The sequence below is a fragment of the Ruditapes philippinarum genome, unplaced genomic scaffold, assembly GCF_026571515.1.
Source record: "Ruditapes philippinarum isolate M1 unplaced genomic scaffold, ASM2657151v2 ctg3762_1_1_1_1, whole genome shotgun sequence".
Classification (NCBI taxonomy): domain Eukaryota; kingdom Metazoa; phylum Mollusca; class Bivalvia; order Venerida; family Veneridae; genus Ruditapes; species Ruditapes philippinarum.
The window spans coordinates 62,047-79,666 of NW_026863398.1; the positions used below are offsets into that span (position 1 = coordinate 62,047).

The 17,620-nt window shown below is 30.6% G+C and overlaps 1 long non-coding RNA gene across 1 annotated transcript; it reads right to left on the bottom strand.

The window, feature by feature from the left end:
- Nucleotides 1-13,076: 13,076 nt before the first annotated feature.
- LOC132721993 (uncharacterized) lies at nt 13,077-16,272 on the bottom strand. Its single transcript, XR_009624552.1, has 3 exons — nt 15,945-16,272; nt 14,814-14,950; nt 13,077-14,016 (listed from the first exon to the last, which is right to left on the bottom strand). It is a non-coding gene; the product is annotated as an uncharacterized LOC132721993 (long non-coding RNA).
- Between the last annotated feature and the right edge of the window lie 1,348 nt (nt 16,273-17,620).

Genomic DNA, 17,620 nt, shown 5'->3' on the forward strand with positions numbered 1-17,620 from the left:
TGATTATGAGGTTATACTTCATTTGGAGCATATAGGTCATCATGGATAATGTATTTATGTGTGATGGCCAAAAGTTCGGAAATTGCTGCCATTTGTGAAGACGATATTATCATTTCAATTTATTTTTACAAACATTTATTAACATTATATGAAAGATACATCCACTCTTGTAGCACCAAATGGTAACATTGTGTTTCTGTACCCAGTCATAAGATCATGGCGATTTTCTCCAATTCAAAAAACGAATATATTTTAAAGACTTTTTATTTGGCTAGCAATGATTACACAAATAATTTATTTATTTCAAACTATATAGCAAGCAAATGGTACACATAATTTAACAAGAAGGGAAAACATAAAAGCTTATGGACGATATGGCATATGTATCATGCCTACCTAAATCCAGCGTTCACTCTATGCACAAACTTACCAGGTTTGATATCATATTTCAGAGCTCATTTGATGATCACCAAAAGATAATGAAATGATATATGGCATAAGTTAGGTTCTTTTAATCATAATTTGTAAGAGAAAACCCGTCTGTTCAATAAACATGTTTGATGAATGCTCTCAATTTTCTTCCAGAGTATATTGGACTCTCTACTAATTGGCGCGAACAAGGTGTTTTTTTTTTCAAAGGAAAAACAAACAATTATTTAAAGTTTGGAAACACGAATGTAAAGATCTACCAACCAAACCAATTCATATGGACATTTCAGGGAAAGTAATTCAATAGTTTAAAAGTATTGGCGTTATCATACAATCACATCAATTTGAAGGCTTTAAAGCTTTTAACTGTTTTTATTTGTACAACAATTAATTTGTTGTAAGAAATATAAACGTTAGTTCATTTAAATTTATAAACGATTGATAAGGTAATCAACCATTAAAATCCTAACATTCTTGTGGTAACATTGTTTCAAATAACTAGGGTATAAGTTGCAAAAACAAGCACATTATTCAAACTTAGGCGTTAAGTATCGAAGCATTCTGGCTTATCAATAGAGTCATCATATTAACCAAACATGTATGCATCAATATAAATTATTGTGCTTTATATTTCTAATTTCGTAAAATTTCAGTGCAACTTGAATTTACAATAGTTCAACCATTCTTAAACTAAATTGCACGAAATAATGGGGGTCAGTTAGCTAGTAACGTGACATTGAGGTTGTACAATATCCCTGATTAGGACTGACACAGTTCTGTTTATCGTTGTATGTATTACAGTCCCTTCCTAAATCTAATACTTTTTAAGCTTTATATAAATGATGACATTTTTATCTTCTATTTACTTCATTGTGTTTAACTGTTTGATTATCCAAATGAAATTATTTCAGAAAAAATAAGAAGTAAAATCTTTTCAAAAACTTTATCCGATCTTAGATATGTAATTTCTTCATTAATTGTATAGATATCTATTTAAGTGGCACATTTTCTGGAAAAAAAACAATATCATCATCCATTTACCTAATTGTTTTAATGCTATTAAAGTATGGACGGAGTTTGAATGCAAATACGATAACCGCAATGGCTTTTGCCATACAATTAAGATTGTTGCAATACGGCTATAATTATTTATTTACCTAATTATATAACTGCTTTGGCATTGGTTACTGCCAAAAGATTACATGCATAATTACTGCAAAAGGACAACATAAAAAAAACAATCTTTTTACATGTATTATAACGTAAACAACAAAAGCATTGTATACTCAAAGTTGCTAAATGTTAAACTATAGCTGTGTTTTCTCTTCTATTTGCCTCTTCAAAAGCTTGTTGTACATTTCGATTTCTATACAGTCTAAAGCCAATGGTTGAAAGTCCTCATAGAACTTATTGGCAATAAACATTTTGCTTTCTACAACCCTAGGTAAATCCTTTACACCATAAATACAAATTTTGCGTACAACTTTGCCGTAACACACATCATACGGTTGCCATGAAACCGCTCGAGTTTTATATGAATTCCTCTTCAATGATCCACTCTTATTTCGGCCTGGTGCGTTTGGAAACATTATTATAGTTGAAAAGAATAATTCCTCAGGTCCATGCGTATCATTTAACCAGATCAAAAACTCTTTCACCAGGCTGTCATTCAGGATGAAAATGATTAATTCTCTACTAAATATTCCATATGCACTACCTGTATAGATTTTATGTTTGAATGGTACTTTTCTTTCTTTGGTAATAACATATTTATTATTCGTAATGACAGTCTTATACTGAGTTTTGTAACGCTTATTTAATAGAATGGGGGTACTGTATATAAAATTTGATCCATTTAAATCAGTAAGCATATTTACTATTTCTAAATTTGTTTTTAGTGTAAATTCTTGACCTGTTAGATTAATATAATATTTCCATTTTTGCTTAACATTTATTAATGCCCTTATACACATCATCTCAGCTTCCAAGTGTCGTATTGTTGCGTATACTACGTTTACACGATTTTCAATCACTAAAATGTTATCAAAGCATGATTCTATTCTTTTGAAATGTTCGTATATTTGGGAATGAGATTTTTTGTCAATATGAATACAATAAATGTTATGAGTGTAGTAAATGAATCGCAGTAACCTATGAGCTTGATTTGCATTAGTGTGGATCTTCATCGCAAAAGCAAGAGGAAAATCCTTTTCGAAAACAGTTGTATTGAACTTCCCGTACAGGTAGGAATATCTTAGTGAGGAACAGTTATAGCTGGCACTATCTATGTTACAGTTGTCTTTACCATACCAAATACTATTTTCTTCGTCATATGCTGTATTTTCTTTATAATTTAGTACCTTTGCTACTGATGTTGAGTTTACATGATGTATAGAAGATAGCCCTGGCTTTATCTCGTTTAATATGGCATCACATACATTCTTTTTATATGTTATATAGCGGTACATATCACATTTAACAGTGTTGACAACATTGTCAAACGTATCTTTTTTAACATTAGATTTCCATACCTCACTTTCGTTCTGAAATAAAGTCTGAATTCTGGATACTTGCACAGATAAAGCTGATTCGGATATATTGTTCGATAATGTATATGCATATTTTGAGACTGGTGTGATATTATTTGACATAGTATGCGCTGTAATTATCAGAGTAAGTACATTTAAAACAGCAAACAGCAAAAAGCAACGTGTTATCCTGGAGACATTCAAATGACAGATTGATCCTAAAAATATAAGTATTTTTTGCTTATTTGATAGATAATGTGGTATCCAATTGATAATTATTTAGCAGCTCATCTTTCGAAAAAAATGTGAATATATCTAAAGAAAAGCTGTATTAGTTCTACTTAACGGACATAGAAAAACAATATTATATAAACTTTGAATGCCATTACATTTAATCTTCTGCACTTCGCAACACATGCAACTTCATTTGAAGAAAACTTAAAATAACTTTCTATTTTGTGAAAATGATAATCCTCGGATGTTCATAGCCAAACTATTTGGTGAAGAAACTTACATACAAAATAAACATTATTATGAAATGTTACAATACTAGTTTAAAATACTACTAACCTTTTGGAGCAGACCATATTGACGTATCTCGTTTATTGTAATAAGTTCTTCTTTTCTTACTTTTGATTGCAGAAAGTAAACATAAACATATTTGATATTGTTTCTTCATCGTTGTTTGTATCATTTTCAAACGAGACTTTTTGATAAAAATGTAGAATATATGCCGACATTGAGATTATGCGTAAAAGAGCAGTTTGTATGTTTCTATTTAAACAATCATTTTCATCATCATCTTTATGATAGATGGACTTTCGGTTTTTAATTGATTATAACACAAGAAGAGAATCTTAAAATAAAATAAAACAAATTTACCATTATGCTCTGAAATGTATAACAATGCTAGATTAATGGCTTTCACTTCTAAAGTTAATATAAAGATGCATTATCAGGTATTCTCAGTTCAGATGATAGACGGCTGCACCCACTTTGTAACCATCCTTTGAGCCGTCCATGTAGATTTAGAAAAATATCTTCCTGTTCTACTTTGAATTTTGAAAAATGTTCTTTGAAAATTTCAGGAAAATTGGATATTTTTTTAAAACTGTAAAAAACTAATGTTAACTTCTGTCACGGAAGAAAATCTTCATGTATGCATGTTTGCTAGTGTAATGTTACATATAAGATCGTTTGTGTTGTTACCAACTATAACATTACATAAAACTATAGCATATAACACACCGATAGCTCTTTTTATATTCGAATTGGCCTTTTCCATCATACAGCGTCCGTCAACTTCTGCTGAACGCATCATTCAATTGAAGTTAACTTTAACAGGAATATTTTCATTTTAATTTGTCCTTTACAAATATTTCAAATATTGCAGCCTTAGCTAAAAAAACACACCTCTTCAAATGACATCTCCTTTTCAAACTCATGATTGAAACTCAAACGAGCAAGCCTAGCATTTAACCAAAAACTGCTTTTATCGTTACGGTCTACTGAACAAACCAGCTTCAGGAATAGCATTCACAAGGCAGATTATAGTTAACCTAAAAAATGATAATTCCTGTATAAAAAGGCTGAATAAGATGGCCGCCGGACCTTAAAAAGAAGACAAGGAAAAATCTTTAATCAACACCTCTTTCACAGCAGCACAGACGAATGTAATGAATCTCTGTAGGAATGATCCTTGGATGGTCCTTTAGTAAATATACATGTTTATATTAAATGTGACTATCTGCTAAACAAGAGCCTCATTGAAGCTGAAATTCTAATAAAGCACTTTAAACAGCATGCTGACGAAAAAATAATTCCATTCTGTGGAATAAGAAAGTACTTACTTAGAAAAAAATGCCTATTATAACATTTCCTATCCAAACACTGGGTAGAACTTGATAAAAGTCATTGATCCTTGGATATTCCACTAAAGCTTGAAATATAAATAATCTTTAAACGATATCTCATCCTCACTGTCTTTGTCGATAATGATGAATTTCAACAAGAATGATACTTTGATTGACCTTTAAAATTAACAAAATCTTTCCGGTCTTTTTAACAATTGCCGGCAAATATAACAATAGAAATGAGTTCCTTTTTAAACTGTGTATGATTATAAAGGAATTTAGTACGAAAATCATATATATGCTCCCTTGCAAAAATTGGTCTTCATACATGGTATGATTTTTATGGAGATAAAAATATTCTAGCTGAACTTATTATCCGCCAGATCATTAAACAACCTTTACATGACTCATCCTGGTTTGTAGGAATGATCTGTAAATGGTCTTGTACATAAAAGGCTATAGTTGACACGATCTGCTAAATACAATTACCATCGCACCTTGAAACAGAATAAAAAATCAAAAGACATTTCAACCAATTGGCAGCTGAAGATGAAACTCGACATAAACGATCCTTAAACGGAACTTTTTTAAATATTATATAATTATTACAGTTTGTTTCAACAAAACTTCGAATTGGAGCTAAAATTAGATTTAAAACATTAAACAACATCCTCTAAAAACGGTGGATAGACTATAAAATGTTTCCGCTCTGCTAAATTATATAGAAGTACGACGGGAAATATCTTTTAAAAAACGTCTCGTCAACTGCTGGGCAAACTTTGATGAAACTCAATAATCCGGATATAATCTTCTAGAGCTGATAATTGAAATAATCTCCACAGCTTCTTAGCAGATTATAATGAAACTTAGCGAGAATGACAAATGGCTAGTCCTTTACAGACAATAACGGTCCCTTTAAAATTTAAATAATTATAGACTTTAAAGAAGTATGCAGGTAGAGATAACAAGAGTCAGTAAAATGAATATATTTTGATGGCATCTCTATCTTAACAAGATATTGCATTTTAATGAAATTCAGCCTGTAAATCATTCCTTAATGGTATCTTGTTAACATTGAGGTCACGTCAACACCTTGGAAGACATTTAAATCATTGAATAATTTCTTTAGAAAATAAACAAACTTGGTCCGATCTGCTGAACAAATTGCCCGCCAAAGAGTAGACATATTTTCCTCAATTTCTGTATATTTTGGTGAGCAGGAATGATCTTTAGGTGGTGAGGTTAAAAAGGCTAAACCCGCCATTATCTGCTAAATAACATGACACTGAGCTTAAAACAAAAAATGACATTTCAACCAATTGCAATATTTAGAGCAAAGAATTTATAAGATCGCTAGGGAGATAAATTAAGATTAAAAGGAAAATCCAAACACATTCCTTTAAAACCGATTAAGAGACAGCTCAATGCAATCCTGCTCCACTGAACAAGATAGAACTAGGATAGAAAAGCCTATACAATTACAACTTTATCAGAAGGCAAAACTGAATGAAATTATATGATCCGTGGATAATTCTCCAGCGCTGAAAATCGAAATTATTTTCAAATTGAAATTTTTGGCAGATCTTAATTAAAACAACGTGAGTCGTTCATTAAACAAAAACAACTTCCTTGAATAAACCTTAATATGAAAAACATTAATCTATGTCCCTTGCATATATCGACATCTCCGCCTCAACACCTGGATTTATTTTGATGAAGATTTAAACGCAAAATGATCGTTTTTTTATAGAAAGTAACTAAAAAAAAACATTGCCGTTTGTTATTTCCAACGAGAGCATTCTTTGAATGGCTAATTTTCCTCAAATGCTTTGTCAGGAATTATCATTAGGTGGTCCTGAACAAAGGAGTAGGTGAAATTCAGTTTGAGTTATTCTTTGATTGATTGCAAAACTGTCGGAACGACATTTCCATTTTAACCCTTTGACTGATTTGATGAACTAGAAAATTAAAAGAAAGATTATTGCGTTAATTGTCAGAAATAACAAAATAATATCTCTCTAATAACAAACAAGTGACAAAGCTTAAAGAGAAATAAGAAAAAACGATATCTTATTTAATAAGATTTTAATGAAACCTAGAGTGAATTAATTTGGATTTTTTTTAATCCCTTACAAAATCAAAAATTAACGATAGTTGTTAAATAATTTAATGATACTTTTCCTCAGTTGTAAGTAGATTTTAATGAAATGAATGAACAATAAGTGGTCATTTACAAAAATAAAATGTTTCGCTCTGATAGTTGTCACATTGCCCGAACGAATGGATTGTTTACTTTTGCTACAACGGAATAAATTGGATGGTGTCTTTTGATAGAACACTAAACACAAACCAAAACCTTTTGTCATTAAACAGGTTCTTTAAACGGGTTCAGTATTTTCTCGCGAGTGTGAACCTATTGGTCTTTCCGTGCATTTTGTCTGTTACCTACAATCTTTTCAAGTGCGTTTCAATCGGCGACATTTGTGATGTCCGCTAGTGTATCCCCTTCTTCACCTTTGTTGCAGATTATGCATCTACTTTATTTCGTTCTGAATATCTGTACATGTAATTGGAAATTTTGAAGATCTGAGAGTTTAAATTCTAATTTAAAAATGAACTCATAAATATTCTAATAATAGGATTTTAATTGAATTATTTACAGAAACTTGTGAAACAGGAAAATAGGTAGCCTGATATATGTTATTTAAAATTCATTATTAGAGGCATTTTGGCTGTAAGATTGTGAATATTAGTAAATGTCTATCGGTTTGAGTTGAGGTCCACTTTAAGAAAGCGACGTTATCTGCTTAATTGAGGATATTACAAGCGATCAAAACAAATCTAACAACAAATAGGAATAAACTAAAAATAATAAATGCATTATTTCATTCTTTCGCACAAAATTCTGTTACATAGTTAATAATATTATCATCAAGGAAGGGCGGTGTTCAATGAACACAACCCCCACACGACTCAGCAACACTGATAAGGAGCTAAGCAGGACACCAAACAAAAGCAGAACAATGCCCAAGGCAAAGCACGAACGGGATTAAAACGTTAAAATCGTGTTTATATTAATACAGCAAGTGTCTCAACAATATGTGTCATCAAAAATCAGAACACCAAATCAGTTCTCTCACGAATAAAAATGTTACTTCAATAAACATTATGACCACACCTTAATACTATATTCTCAAAACCTGACAGTTATTTAACCTATGCCAGTTTCATAATGTAAGATGTTTCTTCTATTCATACAATTATTCTTTCTTACAAATAAAAACATGGTTTATTAGACACTATGAAAATTTAAATGTGCTATTTCTTTGTTTGTCATATAAAAGTAGCAATACATAGGAAAAGGAACAAACAATATACAAACAGGGTGTTGATGAGTTGCGGTGGCTCTAAATATTGTGTAACCAGAATACATGAAATATGAGTACGTAAAACGATATTGTTAATTACATGGTGTCGCCTGTAAAAGTATTCGACTAAACTATGAACATATACAGTCTAATTACTCACTTTAAATCGAAAGCTTAAACGTCTATCAAATTCAACATGTGTTACTTTATCAGAGGTGTAACGAAATGAGTCATTTGTCTACTTGACAGTTATTGCAAATATCCCATAAATGAACGATGTTCGCGTCTATCATCTGTCGAAACAACTGTTTTGTATTGAAGTATTTGCTAACCTCAAGGTGGCCTTCCGTCAATCATCTTAAGGGTTTGAACTCAGACAGCCGGCCTGCAAACCAATTAACACAATGCATCATACCACTGAGCAAAAATGCCATTCTGCGACGCTGTTCTCATGGATTATAGGCATAATAATTGAGGTAGAGATAGTCTCTATCGTAAAAACTGAAGCATATGTTAAGTAAGAAAAATATGTTTTTATAAATTTGTTGATAGATAGAACAATAGAACAATCATTGACGCATTAACTATACAGTTAATAGACAAATGTACAATGATATTTAAAGACCTTGTAAACGCTTTTGTTGACATTATACATAAAGAAAAAACTGGTGAGCGGCGTTTGGGAAAAGCTAGACAACATGAATATTGCTATAAATTTCACATTTATATGTTACTGAAATACAAGTTACTGAAATACATGACAGTGTCGTTTTGATCTTTATAATTATTATATTTATTATATTTATTTATTTATTTATTTATTTATTTATTTACTTATTTATTTGCGTGGGACAGTGAAATTTGGAATAATTATGTACTTAGACTTACAATTTAATACAATTAGAAACTTAAGCTATCCTCGTTATCAGTAAAATTAGTTTTTGCATTTGATTACGTGTTTCAGTTGTTTTTTTTTTAAACTGCATAGTGTCAAGTACTACCTTAATTATTTTAACTATATCCTTTGGCAACTGTATCCAGTAATTGTTTTTTTTGGCTTGGTGGTAAAGTGCATCATGTTTACTGGTTTACAAGACGGCGGTCGAGAGTTCCCATCTAGGATAATTGACGGATTGCCACCTAGGGGTCAGCAAAATCTTCAAAACAAAAGCAATGGTTTACTGATGAATGACACGAAAATCATTTATTCATGAAATGTTATCAATATATTCCAAGTTGACAAACGACTCAATTCGTTACATCTCCTATAATGTAACATGCTGGATGCAATTTCAGTTAATTAGATTTTAAACTGTACATTTTCATACTTTGGTAAAATGCTTTACAGACCATGTTAAGTTAACAAAACTATCATTTCAAATACGAGATTTGTCTCATACATTTTGGTCACGCAGCTTTGGAAGTCACAAAATCTACTATTTTCTTCTTATTTTTATTGTAGTAACTATGTATTCCTACATGAAATCAATGAACTTTGGACCAGTTATTTTTCGGCCAAAGGCCGTCTGATTTCACCTTGACTTCCGCTAAAATTAACAGTAAAGAAATGAATATAGGCAGAATTTTCATTGGTCATTAACACTAATAGCCTGTTCGATTGATACTTTAGAAGAGCTACCGTTATAGGTAGAGGTCTGTTCGATTGCGCGATGACAAGAAGTCTTGGAAAAAGACATAAGTCAAAATAAATATAAAAACACAATAATGATATTTTCTAAATGTTTCTAACAGCTTTTCAATAAATATATGGAATTAAATATGACAGATCGCCTTTTTGGTACTTTTGCGTTCGATTGGATTTCTCTTCTAAGATGTTCTAGTCATTATATTCTCTTCTCGAACCGGACGATTGAAACGAACTTTCGACTAATTTACAGTTGCAAAATTCCCCGAGGAATTAGTGTACAGTATCTACTAAATCTTTGTTTTATTATAAAATTAATTCCTATTCAAATCAAATTCCATTTCGATTAAAATCAAAAATTGTAAGTTATATTGTTAAAATCTAAGATGACAATTAATGGGGAAAAACATTGCGGGTAAAAATGAACTGAAATAAAACTATTGAGGACGAATAAAATGTTCTGTTTGCGGTAAGCATGGTTAGTAGTAGCTTATCCTATGCAAGTTAACAAGTTTGACTTCGGCCGAGTATCTTTTTAAAGATACTTCTTGTATTCTTTCCTTTCCTGAAAAAGGCAATGGCAACAAACTCGGTTGTTACGTATAGAAATCTTTTATTCTCTAGATTCTTATTATTCTTATGTTACCTTTAAATATTGTCGAATTACTATGATGGAGTGGTGGAAATATAGATGGATCTGTCCATTATACCCATATGTCTAAAGTATGTTTTTCTTTGTTGTTCCCTTGTGCCATAAAGAACCTTTGCTCACGGAATGATTCGTTATTATATTAATACATAATGAATAAACCGTTATTTTATCGTTATACTATATTATCCCTTAAAGCTGCACGCCTCCAGATGAGCACAAATATTTCATGAAAATCAATATTGAGAAAAATGCACTAAACTTTCAGAAAGGTAAAAACATTCAAGATCCAAGTTATATTTTACATATTATGTGCGGTTTAACGCTGATTTGGCAATATTTTATCATCATATTTCTACTGCGTTACTAACGCAAAAACGGCTGTTTTTGCATATGTTGATCACTTTTTTGGTAATTTTCGTGGATTGTAATTGCCGATTGCATTATGTTAATTACTTTATTTGTTCACCTCACATTATTTTACTTTTAAATACATTTCTAAAATTTTCATGAAAATTAACATGAATCTGGAGGCGTGCTGCTTTAAACCTAATATACTTTAAACCTAATATAGGTGTTTGGACCGATGAACGGATTAATAAATTACTAGATAAAATCCGCATTGACATTTAAAGTATGATGGTATCGATTGAAATGACCATATTACACACTACCTACTGTTATGCTGACATAATAAATGACGAAATCAAATACTTGGTTGGGGAAAGCTTATCAGCACAAATGGAACATTACTTTAAATGAACCCAAGGCGGTCTTAAAGCCTGTAATATATTGACTCGCTATTGGTCGGCTAGTATTAGTCACTAGCTGATAAGCTCCGCCTAAATTCGCCTGGCATCACCTCTCTGTAGTATCATTAGTAAATAGATTTAGAAACCAAACTGCGTTGTTTAATCTCTCTACGTATGCTGTCCAGTAATTATGATATAGCAGACATTACAAAGCCTAAAAACATAAAGTTTGAGAATCATACACATACCAACTAGGGTATTTTAAACTTGATAATTTTGAAGATAATAAATGAATATACCTAGAATGAAACTGAACATCGGAAGTGAGTGTCATTCTTAGCCCGATTTGGGTGAACACTTTCACTTTTAGGTCATTTTGTAAAAATATAAATGATTAGTTTTGAAGTGGAGTGAGCGAATAATATAAAAAATTGGTGTAGACCTACATCAAGTTATATAGTAAAATCTCCATAATAATTCCAGTCCGTCATGTCAAAAGTTCTTAGTGACGGCCTCTTAAATCTGATATTTGTAGCGTCAAAGAAACACTGAAATGGACTCAAATGAGATTATTCGATATGAGTTGACTGGAAATATTTCTTGATTTTTTAAACTTCTTTCATACATCCGTTCGTCCGTCCGTTGAACCACATTAGGTTAATAAAACGATTCAACCATTAATGTTCATTCTGTACCAATAGAAAAGGAACAAATGTCCTATATTCAATAAAGGAGTATGATAAAAATACTAAGACCACCCGTTAATAATAACAGACACCATCAATTCATCTACCAATTATTTCATCATTGTTATCCCACTAGGGTTCAGAGAAGGCCACATAACAGTGAAAGGAATAAAAGAAAGCTGTGCCTATTTTTAGCAAAGGAAAGTAACAAAAATGACTTTGAGTGCAAAATAAACTTTCAAAATAATTTTACTGGGGAATTTATTTGTTTAAACAGCCAAGCCATCCAATGCTTAGAAAATGAGGACTGCAATATTTCTCATTTAGTTCTTACACGTGTATTTTATTGAAATTTGATATCTAGAGTTATCATATTTGTAGAATTTTCCCAATTTCTTTATTTCAGATTGTAAAGATCACTTTGTCGAAAAGTTCTTGAATAAAGAAATACAGTTAGATGTTAGAAGTTTTGATTCCTTTACATTGATTGTGGCTTGGGATTTCCGGGCATCTTGGCGGCAGTTTATTGTGATTATCATTAACTAAAGGAATAACAAACTTCATTATCTAATTGTATTGAAAGATTCGAGTGGCATTATTATTACTCTGCGTTGATAACATGAGTTATCTGGCTTTTTGACTGACGTAAAATGACTGCCCCTGCAACATTGGCATGATCAAAGTAAATTAAAAAAAAACGATGCGTCCACTTTTATTTTGTCTGCAAAGATATTTTCCTCCAGACTGAGTCATGTAAAATTACACTATAATGCTAATTTGTGAGTGCATGTGTATTTTAACATTCATGAGGTCTTGTATAATCTTAACACTAGGTTTTGTGATTTCCTGGCGTATTGTTTGCTACTTAAATTGAAGGCAAAAATAAGGAATCAAGCTACAAAGTTTTTATAACTATTTCATTTTACTTGGTGGAATCATAAAGGCTGTATTTAATGTAAAAATCATTTACTCATCATTAACTCGGGAAATTTCTTGTGTGTTCGTTTGAATTGAACGGGATAGCTAATCGTGTATTTATGATATTTTCTTGACAATAAGAAGCGATTTTTATTTAGGTTTCATTCTTTTCTTTTGAAATCATTTTTGTGCTTAGTCTGAGAAAGTCCCTCGAAAATACACTTTAACACTTTAATAGAATTATAAGTATATAACACAGAAGAAAATATAAAATATACAAAGTTTATCTCATTTATTAATGTAATGTCAATGGTAAACAATACAAAGATTATACTAAATATTGCTAAATGATATACATGTATTCTGTAAAGCAACAGCAGTTCAACTTAAATTATGCATTTCACTTAAAAGCATCTTCTTCGTATTTAAAACAACATTTCGGAGTTTCTTGTTATCGAAAAGTATCCAAGTTTTAACTCGACCTTGCATTTTAACAGTGTTTCCCTGTCATATGAAATCGTTTCTCTATTTTTCTTTTTTGAATTAAACTACTCATTTTAAGAAACAAACTTGAACAGTTTTAATTTACTCCTCGGGTTTATTACGACCATTATTCATGATCATATTGAAAACACTAGATTTATACAATCCATTATTTTTACACACTACACCTACTGTTTCTGTATATCGTCATTTTTACAGTGTATTTAATATTTTAAGTAGCTGGATCCACCTTAGTTTATATGTAATAACAAGTTGGTGGCAAAAATTTGCAATAAAAGTTGTTGTTGAATGTTCAAGATAATTTATAGCTTAGTCTCTTTTTGAAAAGAAGGAACTATCTAAATCTGCTATTCGTTTTATACTTGTTGAGTCATCTCACTTTTAAATGCTATAGATAGGTGATTTAACAATACTCCGTCTAAGCAGAAGTCCACATGAAAATGTTTTACACTTCTGAAACAAAAAATAGATTCATAACGCCACCAGTTTTATTGAATTCCAATGAAAGAATTTCAAACACTTCTGCTCACAATAGAAGTTGCGGGTAACACGCTCTCTGATATATCCGAATTGACAGATTAGCATTGCTTGCCTCTTACTATTTTTTAATATTCAACTTAGGTCCTTCAATTATTTCATCTTGTACCAGTTTGGCACCATCTTGCCCATTAAACCAAGTGCAATCTGAAACATTAAAATAGGGGAAATATTATGATAATAAACTAGGGTAACATAATGTGATCTAATAATACCTATTTTACAAGCTTTAAAACATACCTAATAAATTTATTTTTAATTCAAAAGATTAATTTTGTGTTTGTTTATCCTTATAGTTTCGAGTCAAAGATTGGACAGGGTACGTGTCTCAGTCAATTGACACGTTAGGTATATTAGGGTGTCAATTATCTTCCACGTGACATTCAAAGTCCTTTTTGCATAAAGTCAATTTGTTGCAAAAGCTGGGACATTCATTTACGGAGCAACTTTAAATGAGTTAATGTGGTATGTAATCGAAATGGCTTTCAATGAATGTATGAAATAAACTAATAGCGCTTTGCATATACTAATCATTTTTCTGTAAGGACAGTTTCAACGTGTCAACTGATAATTTTCCTCAAACCAAATATCTATACTAAGTAGCATCTAACGTCAGATCAATGTTATTATATTTTTCGCATCTCTATATTTCAACATTTACAATCTTATTTTAATAATTGACTATTATCATTGTTGTATTATTATATAATATTTAGCACCCTGTCTTTATAGAATATGCCAAGAGGTATCTCAATACTTAATTAAATTCAAATGTAAATAAAGCTCGTATATAAAATATTTTTTCATGATAAAAGTTGACATCTAAATTCTATGTTTTACATACACGTGTAATATAACCATGCAATCGTTGAGTTATTAATTTCATAGAATAAAAGGATCTCCAACTAAAATGTATCCATTACAACGTAAAAGAGAATGCTCACTTTGAAAACTCTTTCCTCCATTCAATAACTATTTGGCTTTGAAGCTCAGCTCCTATTCCACTTTCTTCAAATATTTCGTCACTGTTTTTGGCATTAGAAATTCTTACATCTTCATGCCTGTCTAAATCATTTACGAGCTGGAAATAACAAGTTGGAATAACAAAATGAAACACACTTCAAAGCGAATATAATTTGTATGATGAGATTCCTTTGGTGAATGTCAAAATATATATATCAAAGCCACACTTTACAAAATATATTGCATTCCAATGTCTTAAAATTGAAAGATTATATTTTTTATCAAATTTTATTAATTAAGAAATTCATAAAAAATTATTGTTGCAAAATAACTTATTATTAGAATAAATGCTACATTTCATAAACCTAGTTTAATATGAATTATGATTATAAACATATTAGAATTAATAAAAAAAGTAAGTTTCTGAATTTTCGTTTTTGAACGCTCCCTAAGATAGCACGATTGAAATATCCTACTATTACAAACACGATTGCTTTCGTCTTTAAAATAGTCTAGTTTTATCTACGTCACTCCTGTTTCTACTCCAATCGTTCCTATTTTTTATTTAATCGGATACTCTATAATACTTTCTCCGTATCAGGATTAAAGCTATTTAAAACAAAAACTTTTCTTAAATTCCTTTTCAATCTTTCTGCTCATCTCTAAAAATGAAAATGTATAGTAACTTAATGCGTATTAACTTTAATACAAATCTTTCTTTATTACTTTATGAAACTGATGTTAAACATTTACAGGGAACGACCCACGATAGAAATGCCCAACTCTTTTGTATATTGTGTTATTTTGTTGATTTAAAAGAATTGATGTGTATTTATATCATTAAACTAAACTGGAATTTACTTTATTTTAATAAATCCTTGCTTACCTTATCATGAAGTAGATTCAAAGGCATAAAAACAGAGGATGTGTTTTACGTTTGATTTCAAGAACCCATTGAAGTCTCAAGATCTAAATGAGAATTGTTTTTCAAATTTTATATTTTCATTTAAACTACTACATAATTACAGTGTAGTAAAAATGAACAGTCGAAAAAAAATCATTTGTATAATTAAATTGAGATAAAATGTAAATGCACAAAGTATTCTACTTACCTTTCAGTTTTAAGAACAATCCTGACATTTTCTAATTATTCAGTCCAATTTGTTCAATCTGACTTATAGGAAATACTGTAGGTTCTATACGAGAAAACTGAACAATGTTCGCCTATTCCAAAGAAAAGACATGAAAGGTAGCTAGCAAACCAATAAAAATGCAGTATTACATTTATGAAAATTTGCTTTCAATGCAGCTATTGGCTAAATAGCATTGTCAATATCTATCTTTGTTTGTACTACAATAAAAAGGCGGCGTTATCAATATGTTCAAGATAACGTATGTATCCAATATGTAACTGAATTGAATCAAACGTAATCCTTGTGTGAGTCCGACGCTGCTTTTCATAAAACAAAGTTTCGTTTTTGGTCAAGAAGACAAATAAAAAAAAGGTGAAAAATTGGTAATTGAACAAGAATGTTTCATTTACACAAGTACCAGTTCTCAAATATCATAATTTGTTTAGTAACTTATACCTGTCTTATGTGCTGTCAGCTTATTTGTTCATGCCCATGTGTAAAACACTGTACGGCTGGTGCATTTTGATATGAGCTGATATACTGTTTTAGGAAAGTGATGTTTTGTTGGGCGTTCGGTCTTTGTTACATGTCAAAGACAATAAACCAATGTTTATGTTTTATACTTTGCATCCAATTGTATGCGTCCTTGTTTCGTTGAAGTGAATTGGTTTACAATGAAAATATTTTCCAGGAGAATTTAAAAATTTGATAAAAACAATAAATTTCATGATCTGAGTATTCTAATAAAATATTGGTTGAAAAATTGTGTTGATAAAGTTCAAAATGATTTAGTATTAACATTGATATGGTGAATAATAATACTTTGTTCTAGAACAAATTAGATTATATTATCTGCTGTATAAATATTTTTGTACGGATTATGTATCTCACAGTTTCAAACAACATGCATCCACATAGTTTTTGTGGGTTTGTCGTTATGTCTGATATTAAAATTCTATCAAAGTAATTATTTAATGTTTTATAGACCTTCCATTATAGACCATCGGCAGTCTATTGCAGAAAGAATAATTGCACGTATTTTGATATGATTCATACACACAAAAGTACTTAAATTGGAATATGTAAATTTCTATGAAAGCTTGCCAAATTGCACTTACAATAGCAAAAGTTGTAAAAGAAAATCCTACATCATACTGGTGTTAAATTGCGGGGGGAAATTCTATAGCACATTAAAACCAATTACATGTACATCTTTTTATTCATGTAACCTTGACCCCTCCAAATATCTTAAATGGATTTGTCCATCTTTCTATCCGTACTAAACCATTCATCACGTTTCGGGAGAAAATTTAGAATATGTCGAGACTGGATAGTGAACAGTGCAGACCATGATCAGACAACATGGTTATGTCGATTGATCTTGATCTGCACTGGTAACAAAGATACAATCAGTTGCCGCTAGCAGGTTGGTTGTTAAAATCAAATTACTGCTATTTGATTGTTAAATAAAAAAAATGATCTAGATTTACAATAAAATTTCAGTTACTTTTTTCCTTTTGTGCAATTAAAACCAATGGATTTTCAGTGTGAAAAAGAAATTACATGTACCACGTCTTGTACTAAGATAATGACGAGGGGAAGTAATTCGTTTATAGTTTAAGATTTAATACATTTACAGTGTTGTCTCCTTTAAA